Below are 10,921 nucleotides of genomic sequence, written 5' to 3' on the forward strand. Positions count from 1 at the left end.
TAAAGGAGGACCTTTACATTGATCCTAAATGTTAAACTCAGTTGACTGAAACAGTTCACCAAATCATCTGCTGATTAGTCTTGCTCCATTTTTGTTGGCAGAGTTGGGTAGAGCTAGAAGAAACTTTCTGCTGAAGTGCCATATCTCCTGGCCCGTGCTCCACTCCTGGCCTCCTCAGGTTATTCCAGGGTGCCCTTCACTGCATCTCAGTGCTCCCAGAAATGTATGGATTCATTTGCCTTATGTGTCACCCTGCCTCCCTCACCGCCCCCTTCAGAGCCTAAGTAGTGTCAGAATTTATAAGATGTGTTTGAGTTTATTTTGTGAAGTATGATAAATACGCAATCAGCTGAAGAGCTGATTTGAGATTCAAAGGCAAGGAATTTGCCAAACATTCAGCATCTGCAATTGACTGATTTGACTGAACCTCACAATGATTTGTATTAGTATTAATCACAATTATTTTCTCTTATTCACTTCATTCCCTCAAATAGTGCATTTTGGTATATAGCATGAGGAAGCCGACAGAGGATGATTATAGGATGACTGCAGAAATGTTTTCTGAATCATGAATTGTTTTGTACCTTCCTTGCAAAGAGGAAGCTGGCTGCAGGTTACCAGCAGCGATGGCTCCAGTTAGTGGGGACTGGTGTCACTGGTCACAAAATGGGGATTTGCAGCTGGGTGTGAAGCGTGTGCATCAGCTGAATAACCCCAAACCACTGGTAAGCAGCAAGCATCCCGAAAGAGTACCCCTCCTCTCTGACTGAAGGTAAAAAAAGGGTTCTCTGCCTTAGATCACAAAGATCAGGTTCATTATTAGGCTAAATAAAACTAAAAGATGAGTCTGTTTTATTTTATGAAGGCTCAGGATAAAGCCCTGGGTTAAAATACATTACAAAGAGATTACAGAAAGATACTGGATTTTTCTCTCACACTTTCACTCAGTCATTTAGAGTTGTGGAAGTCTTAGCATTCATCCCCCTGACAGCAGCTAGGTTTGGAGTATTAGTTAGCTGTACTTGTATAACCATCTATTATTCACACTGTTAAATTACAGAGCCATCATGGGATGCCAATAGACTATCCTGTGGTAGGTTTTTGAAGAGTCCTGTCAGCCCTGGGAATTTCACAGCATGTCTCATGAATTCCTTGATTTCACCACTAATTCTGGGGACCTCTTTCCTTTCTAGCTTTACTTTTAGCTGTTCAGCATCTTTGGCTATGTTTATATCAGTAATAGCGTGGAGCAGTAGGGGTGCATCTGTAGAGTTGTTGCTGAGGTCTTGTTGTCCATACTGTACACATTTTGGAGGTTTTACATTGGATCGCCTTGAGAAGCAAATGCCCACCTGTAGCTTGGGTGCAGGAGATGTGTCCCGAGGACACAACTCCCTGCTTGGCTTCATCAGCAAGAAATCCATCTGGTGCCTGCTGAGACTGCTCTACAATGCAGACCAAAGCCTGGAAGTGAAGAGACTGCTTCAAGAGTGCACTTCTGATCCAGATTAAAACACTAGCATAGACACATCCTCTGAAATTGCTAAACAGGAAAACAAACTTATTTGGGGATAGTTTCTGTTCTTGTGCTCCTGTACTCAGGATCAATTGAACTGCAGCCATAAACTTACATTTAAAATTTTGAAAACTTTGGGTTTTTTTTGTTTTTTGGTTTTTTTTTTGGCATGATGCAGCAGTTTGTCTTTTGGTTTCTTGCCTGCCATACAGTATGATTTGCAATGTGAACTTTCTTCTGTCTTTGTAATAATTTGCAGCTTGATTATTCTAAAAGCATTATTTATGCAGCACTTTTGACATTGAACTATGCAATGTTGCTTCCGTGGAAATCCCTTACAACGTATTACTGTCAGGCATGACAGCTACATGCTACCTCACTTTCCCTTATGTCAGAAGAACCCTGCTATATCAGACCAAAGGCTATCTTGCCAGTACCCTGTCTCTAATCGTGGCAAATAACAAATGCCTGTGTAAGAACAGGGCAAGGAGACAGCAATATTAGTATAAACCCAAATCTCCAGCATTTTGGGACTCAGGGATCATTGTCTTTTAATTTAATGGCCTTTAATGGATTCCTTTTTTTTCTTGGAGAAAAGTGCTCAGTCACTTTTTGGACATGTGTAAAATCACAGGATAGGATCATAGGATAATTTAGTTTGGAAAAGACCCCAGGAAATCTATAGTCCAACCTCCTGCTCAAAGCAGAATCAGCTCTGAGGTCAGACCAAGTTGTTCGGGGTGTGAGTCAGTCAGGTCTTGACAACCTGTAAGGATGGATACACATAGCCTCTCTGTGCAACCGGCTTTCTATCCATCTAGTTGGTAATGGGTAAAAAGACCAGTAAAACTGGTGGGTAAAAATTCTAGTAGATGATATGTCTGGTTAAGACCAGGAGTAAGAGCAGAGTCAGTACTTTGTGGAAATTATCAGTACCTCCCTTAGAGAGAGCAGTTATTAGTTTCTATTTATAAAGTGCCTATTTCTTTTCATTGACTACAGTGGGATAACAGGGTGGCTACCTCAGATGGAACTTCCACATTGTACCTGTCTAATGGCGTTGGCGTCATCTCCTATTGACCAGCATACAAAAACACTATTCATGATGAGTGGAAGAACCTTGCAGCCTTTACCTTTGTAACCTCTTTTCTACGTCTTTTCTTTCTTGTTCCTATCACCACAAAATGAGAGAATTTTTTTGTTGTCTTCCCTGTGCTATAACTTATCACTGAAAAAAACCATCTATCTGAAATCTATTCCACTTTACATAGATGAAAAGCAATTTGTAAAAGGCAGCTTTTTAGGTGGTTATTGGAAAAAGCTATAAACTACTGGAAATGAGAAATGCCCATCCATGATGTTTCAGAAGTCAGGAACTGGAAAGGAGAAGATTCCTGTAGCACTTGGTGTAGAAATATAAAGCAGGACACCAAAGTGGCTGGTTGCATGAAGAAGTCACACAGTCAGTAAGATTGGCTTTAACATTTTTCCTGGGCAGTGCTGGGAATTTGGTAGGAGTCTTTCTCTTGCCTTCAGTAAGTCCCACAAATAAGAGATTTGGCACTTGTTCCCTGGATGCAAATGGTGCACAGTGCAAGATGGGCTTGCAGAGTTTTGTGGTTACTCAACGCCAAGGGTGCACATGATATCCACGTTCTTCTGGGCCCAGTTTGAACTGTTCTATGTAGCTGCAAGAGCTTTGCAGCCAGCTCAGATCCTTCAGTCAGGGAAAAGGAGGAAAGAAAAGATGGTGAGAGATTTTCTTCTTTTCCACCAAAGAGAAGTATGACAGTGAAAGCTCTTATTTTCATACACCTGGCAGTTTGACTAAGTGCTTTTGTTCTTAGACTTTTACCTTCAGCTGAATACAGTCTCCTTTTCTGGCCTCTTTACTCCCTTTAGGACTTCCAAAGCTCACTTGTGCTGAGTGGTGAGGCATCTATCCAGTATATTCTTGCACCCTGCTTATTAAGCTGATGTGCATTGAAATATCAGAAAACCAAAATTTTTTCCCTTTCTGATGCTGGACATAAATTATTGAATTTATCTTGTACCCACCTAGGCTAGAAGGATGTTCTGAGGAGAGTAATGTACACATTTGGTTGTACTTCCTTGCCTTCAGCAAAGATCAAAGATAATGTGCATACTTCATCCTTCCTAGTTGTGTTATTCATAGGTGGCAAAAAGCTGCTTTATGGAATGTTTAATTAAGCTTATTTTGACATCAGTTCTTTGGGTTTCCTTTCATTAAATCATTTCTCAGTGTTGAAGTTTGAATTGATTTTTTTCTTCCTGTTTTCACATAAAAAGGGCTCTGAAACTCTTTGTTTAATGAATTAGCAGTCAAGAGATAATAACTATACCAGCATTTAATAACCCTGTCAGAATATGCAGCACCATTGGAGTACAATCGTCACAATAAGAGACTTTCATTTGAAACATGGTTACATATGGCTGGCTCATTCTCAGATCATAAAAGTGTTTACTAGATGTCTTTTCTTTGTCTTAAACAGAATAATTGATGAGTAAAGTTGAACGTGGCTTTGTTATGATTTTTGAAAAACGTTAAATGTTTGCAGTAGAAATATTTTATTATTCATTTGTTTTCTAGCTTTATGCTACTTGCTTTTTATCTGTTACATAGAAGAAATATTAGCAAAGGCTCTGTGTGGAATTTTTGCCAATAAAGTTTAACTATCTTCTCATGCGACTCTTTTAATCATATCCATCTAGATAACTGTTCTTGTTTTTTCCCTTGTTTAGCTACTCTGTGATAAAGATGATAGAGTAGTTCTTGATTTTGTCTTTTTCTTTCATATTCTAAACAATTAGCTCTATCAGAAAAGCTTTGTATAATAATACAGTTTTACTGATTGTCACCTTCTTTTTTTATGTTGTGGATATTCTCTGGCACTTGTAAACTCTCTGAAAGTCATGCAACCATTGTAATATTTCCACCTTTTTCCAGGGCTGACCATAAGTCTGTTACGCAACAGGGCAGGCTCTGGATTGAATTCTCCATGACTTTCTGACTCGGGTATCTCTTATCTTGTATTTTGAATTATTTCTAACATCCTTAGTCTCAGTACACTCTCTTCCCTTCGTGTGTTCCTGTATATACTGGGCATCTTCCTTCACTTTTCAAATGCTCACTGCACCATATTTTAATTCTTCCAGGTGTCTTTAAACATTTGTCAGGATTCCTATTCACAGTATCTTACCTGGGACTCACTCAGCCTCCCGAAATTGCTGCATTGGATTTTCCACCTGAATTCATTCTTCTGTATTTCCACCTTTATTTTATACCTTCTGTTTTTAAAGTACATTGTTTATATATTTCATTTGATATGGAGTGTACTTCCCTAATCCCATTTTAGTTAGCCACATCTGCTGTTAATGGGAAGCTTTTGAAAGGATTGAGTGCTTCACAACCAATTATTGTCAGAAATAAAACTACTTCCTTACTCCTCTCTTCACATCGCTTTGCTTTGCTTCTCGATGTGGTTTGTGTGCAGATACAGAGGTAAGTGCTCTTTAAACCTTCTCCAAGTCTTTTCAACTCAGATGGAGATTTTAATAGTTCCCTTCTTTCACTGATGTTTCTAATCCTCACTCTGGAGCCACATGTTCTTCTGTAATTTCTTAAGGTCAGAAAGACAGACAGAAGTTGCTCCCCATGACGGATGTGCTGGGAGTGGCCGTGTGATGCCATGTTGGCTCCTGCATGTTTCCCTGGGTTCAGTGAAAGCCTCAAAAGTGCTCAGCTCTGTCACAGAGCCCATTGGGACCACACTGCAGAGCCTGCGCATCAGAGAGTGTCCGAGAGGTGAGCAAGAGTCCTGTGAGGACAATGAGGTGGGAAAATCACAGGGCTCCCATTTCTAGTAAAGGAAATACAGCTTCTTTTTAGGAAGGAGTGTTGCTCTGCTGGCCAACTGGTATGGGAAAACAGATATAGCTGCTGCTATGAAACCCAAGCAGTTTCTCTCTCTCCTGCTTAAGCCAAGATTTTGTTGCTTCCATCGCTCTGAGATGTTAGCCGACTGCCTACTATGCTTGCGTCCTGACCTTGGCTGTGATCTACGGGATAATTTCTTCTGAGGGAGGGTGTGCTTTTGGGACTTTGGATTGTCTTATCAAGAGAGATGTTTTTCTCTGGCCAGATGTCTGAGAAAACTAATCAGCAGGACAGACTGTCTGCTTCAGGGCCATGGGGGCATGATAGCACCTTCACATAGTATCCTTGTGCCATCTACTCTATAAGTTGAGATCATCAACCCATCAGCTGTGGATGCTATGAGGAGCTAAGGAAGAAGGGAGACTTGGAGGGATGGAAAGAAGGTGAAAAGGGGAGTCAATGAGGTCAGACAAGCTATTGGAGAACACACTGATTTTCAGTAAAAGTTGGAGGCCAGAGATGAGGCTTAGCTGTTATTTACAGTGCATGTCCACACAGGGTAAGAAGATGTTCCCTAGGCCAAGAGCTGATCACACCTCCTGTTCCGGAGAAGAGATATCCCTGGTAGGGATGTGACTTTTTAAAAAGCTCAGCTGAGACAGCCTAGCGAGTTTGCCATGGATCCATCACTCTCCCTAAAGACATGGGACCCAGCATAACTGGGGCAGCTATGCCTGGTGAGAAGTGATGGTACCCTAAAGGAGATGCTGTGCACTGCGAAATAGCAGGTTGTCAGGGGAGAAAAAGCCTTCTCACTCTCTGAAAGAGAACACAACCTTCCTAATGGTTAACTTGACTGGCAGACCTCCACTTCAGAGTTGCTCTGTATGTTTGTGCACATGCAAGTGGACAAATGTACTCAGAATTTGTTAAGCTAATATATATTTTCTCTGTAGGTTCCTAATAATTTTATTTAACTGATATTTAAAATACTTAAACAAAAGATAGCTCATATATTCTAAGGTAAATACATTCATATGATAATTCTTAAGGTAGCTGCTCTTCCCTTGTATTTCATTGTTTGGAAGAGGAACATCTGTCTAATGCCTCATTTAAGATTCAGTGGAATCTTTCTTGCTTCAGTAATTTTCCTATTAAATTACAACTATTAACACTCGTTCCTCACCCTAAAGGAAACCAATAAAATCACCCAAACTAATGAAGCTGTTTTCATCAGCAAGCACCTCGTTACGGGGGTACTTCTAATTACTGTTAAAATGAACTGGAACACAATGCCTCCAGAATGGGATGTCCCAGAGCTATCAACCCAAACCATAAACATCTGTGCAACTCATAATCTCTTCATTTAACCTTTGTAACAGCAACACAACCTCGACTAATTTTAAAATGTTACTAGGCATTAAAATAAATAGATATGAAAATGTCACTGACACATTATAAATTGAATTCTAATTTATGAGCGCTGCCTCCCAGTGTGGAATTTGTTTTTTTTTTTCTTTAAAAAAATAACTGTAACACTTAAAGTTTATCTTTCTTTTATATTGTCTAGTCTGAATTTGTTTTTTTCCCCTTCTGCACTAATTGTTATATTTAGATACCATCTCATGAAAGCCTATGTTAAGGAGTGATTAGGGTATAACTTCCATATCAGAATGAATGAGCTAACTAGAAAAGCAAAGCTTCAGATCAGATTTAATTAAGATAGCTTACATTCTCAGTTCAGTTTTCTGCCTAAAGCTAGGAAAAAAATGAAGACTAATGGCTTCATCCAGAAACCTGATAGTCCTGGGATAGGAATTTAGAACTCCACCAGCAGAGTAGCATTTACTCGTGTGAGTAGTCCTGCTGAAATCAGCATGACTAGTTATGTGAGTAAATGTTACTCTGCATAAATTAATAATGCACAATCTGGCCATATAGAAATCCTTGTTCTGGCACAGATTACTAATTGTCTACAAGTCTTTCAAATAACAGGCAAGAAAAATCAGGTCTAATCATATGAGCAATGGGTTGAAGGATTTTCCTTTTTTAGTTTGTATATATGTAAAATTAAAACTTTAATACCAAAGTAAATCAAACTGGGAATCCTCAGTCTGAGCTTGCTAAAGGGCAGCTGTTCTGTAGAACTCGTGTTGCATTCACCTCCTTGCAAGAAGAAAGGTGATTTGTCAGTACCAGCAACTTAGTCTCTAAACAGCATATTGAGACTTCATGCATAGCTGTAATCACCATCAATTTACAGCTCAGATTTACAGGGCAGCTAGAGTTTTGGGACCAACAATTGCAATTGAGATCCAGTTCCATAAACAGCAGATAAGTAAATAATGTAAATAACTGCACTGGACAACTATCTATGTTAACTCTCATTCATAGACCATCCGCAAGCTTTAACCTCATATATATTCAGGGAAGTGTGAACCAAAATATGATCCATCACTTTCTTATGATGGGCTCTGTGATGCTAACTAAAATACAAAACAGAAGAGTATTTTTATAAGGGCTGGAAATATTGAGGCCTGTTTCCTAAGGATTTTTTATCTTTTGACTGATCAAGGGAAGGGAGAAGTAAGAAGGGAAGAACTTTGGCTTTTTTTTTTTTTCTCTGGGGTCTATTCCAGGTATATTCTCTAATGCCTTATAAGCTCCCAGCCTTTTCCTTGATTGGGGCACTAACTGGATTCTTTCTCCTGGCCATCCATTTATCTTCATAAGATTTGAAGAAGCCTAATTATCTTTCAGCCTGATTTCAAATAGCATTAAAATCAACCAATGGATTCAAAAGATGTTAAGAAAGATGTGCAGACAAACACACAGCCTGTATAAATGCCTAGCTTCATTTCCACAGGAAAAAATGGACTACAATGTTTTTTTTTTCCCTCAAGAAATTAGGTGGATAATACACAGTGGGAATATATTGACTGTCTGGTTAATATAGATGCTGACAAAATACTTTTGTTACATAATCAAGTCTTCAGTGGGAAAAATATGCTGCAAAGACATAGAAGCCACAGTCAGAGGTGATGGCTCACTATGCTAGGTACTGTTCAGGTAGATAGGGACAGTTCAGTTTTCATTGAATTGCTTACGACCTATAGAGACAGAAAAAAACCCAGATATAACATTGAAATATAAACAACAAAAATACACTTTTAATGTCAAATTAAATATATATATTTATCCTTTTTTTTTTTCTCCCTACCACTCTTTGGACCTAACTATTGCCTCTTAGACTTTACAGAAGAATACCTGTGTCATGATAAACTGATGCATAGGAAATGAAAATTCAGCTTGGATCATGAAGCCTTGCCCAAAACTGCAGAAAACCTTGTGGAGAATGTTCAGAAGATTGCTTAGAAACCTTTTTGTATGGTCTGGAAGAAGATACAGAAACTGTTGTGAAAGAGGCAGACAAGTGAGTGACATCATTTGTTGCATGGAGAGAACACAGACACAGAATAACTGACAAGAATCACAGTAACAACTGACAGACTTTGCACCTTTGTCATGAGCAATTCAATATCTACTCAGGGATATTATCCTGTTGTACATTAACACAGAGTCTGAGCTGAAGTGAAGATGCTGAGTGATTTCATAGAGGCTTTATCTTTTTTCTCCCTTTTTAGGTAGTATTTTTGTCTTTTTTTAATTTTTAATATATTATTGCCTTCATTAAAAACTAACTTGTTGTTAATTTGCTTCACAGTTCATGGAGATTGCTTGAAAGCCTCTGGACTAAAAGGAGGCAGCATGGTTACACAGAAACAAAGGGCCAGAGAGGACTACTGAGGTGGATAGATCTGCTAACATCACTCTTACTTGAAAAGGCTGCAAGGAAGAGAGGCTTTGCAGCTTTCCAACAAACAGTCATATTTTGCATTTGTTTATTTTTCTTTTTAAATTTAAGACATAAAGGTTGTTGTGCTGTGATCAGAGGTGAATCTAGCTGTTCATCCTGTATTTGACAATGGCCAGCAGCAGATGACACAGGGAGAGATTAAGAAGCCTACAGCAGTTCAACCACCTGCAGTTCAGAAATAAGAGCGACATAAGTGTCTTTATTAGCCCTTGATTGATTTTTCTTCCATTGTCTTGTATGCTGGCTTTTGGAACCCTTGTATGTCTTTAGTATCCTTGGGATCTTGTGTTTTCTTCCTCACAACCAAAAATACTCTGTTCCCAGCTGTTTTGCACCTTGTTTTAAGCTCTGTGATCTGCATAGCCTGCAGCTGGACAAAAATCTGGTGATTCACACATCTGCATTTGCCATTATTGATCTGGTATCAATAGAGGAAACACTGAATTGATTTGAGCCTGAAGTACTTGTGGTGACATCATCTACTGAGAAAAATGGTAGGTGTATCCAGAAGAGCAGGAAAATGTGAATTCTTATCAGCTTCAAATACATCTAATTTTGAAGTGATGGACCACAGAATCATTACTCTCAGAACCCTATTTTGGGGGAAAGGACAAGGTTTCTTAGATTTTAGAGTTAAAGAAATCAAGGTCTGTGGGGAGACCAACTGATTAAAAGACCGTAAAATGACACAAGTTGTTCCTCAGAAATGTAAGGTGCAATCTTCAAAGTTAAATACAGGTCCAGAACAAGGAAACAGCTCATCCTGAAGATAAACTTGTGTGACTGAAAGTTTTGTCTATTGTTTCCAGTCTCTTACCAGTAGGTATAATAAGAGATACTACTTCCTTCTACAAATCTTAGCTCACTTATATTCTTAGATCATCATTTTTAAATGCAACCTAGCCACACAGCCTGAAGAATCAGAACATGAGCCTTTTGCTTTTTGTCTCTCTGAACCATGAATAAACACTGTCAAACAAAGTTTTAGAGAAAGGTCTCATTTTTCAGGCTTGCTGATTTTAGCTACAGTCAATGGCTGTTTTTTAAAGACCTGATCTCCTGGTGGCATTCTGACATGTTATCTGTGGAACTAGCTGCATCAGTTCAAATTGAGATAAATAGCTGATTGTTGTTGGTACTTTGTCGGTAGCTGAATTCATTGAAAATCAAAAGAATAATTTATTTTTTACACTTCCGTCATTTAGACATATTTTTGTGTATGGTGTAATTGAAGAATTTGAGTTGTTCTTCCTTGGAAATGATCTCAATTAATTTGTGAATTCAAGGTTTTCCATCCTTTTGTGACTCTGAAAGATTCCAGTTCTTTTAGTATTACTGTTATAGCTTGTGTTTTGCTTTCTGTATCTTTTTGTTAGTGTTGGGAATAGTAAAGACCTTTTGATGAAGTTATTTTGATGTAGTGCTATTGATATTTGTCTGCAACATTAACCTTCTCCCCTCTTCCATGTGGCTAAGTTACTGCCTTTATAGACAATGGACTGTTACCATGGAAGAGTGACTTTCTATTTCTAAATACAACTTTTTTTCCCTTAGACAAAGCACGGGGATAAATGAAACATCTTTTCTGTTGATCATGGCTTGCTATCTTTATCCAAAATTCAAAATGAAC

General features: G+C 38.6%; 1 long non-coding RNA gene across 1 annotated transcript in view; it reads left to right on the plus strand.

The window, feature by feature from the left end:
* Positions 1-9,023, plus strand: part of LOC136991109 (uncharacterized) — a 33,948-nt gene extending 24,925 nt beyond the window's left edge. The window contains exon 3 of the long non-coding RNA XR_010883140.1: positions 8,665-9,023. This is a non-coding gene — a long non-coding RNA (uncharacterized lncRNA). The remainder of the gene's footprint in view (positions 1-8,664) is intronic.
* The last annotated feature ends 1,898 nt before the right edge of the window (positions 9,024-10,921 follow it).

Source organism: Apteryx mantelli, chromosome 1, assembly GCF_036417845.1.
Source record: "Apteryx mantelli isolate bAptMan1 chromosome 1, bAptMan1.hap1, whole genome shotgun sequence".
In the NCBI taxonomy this organism is placed as follows: domain Eukaryota; kingdom Metazoa; phylum Chordata; class Aves; order Apterygiformes; family Apterygidae; genus Apteryx; species Apteryx mantelli.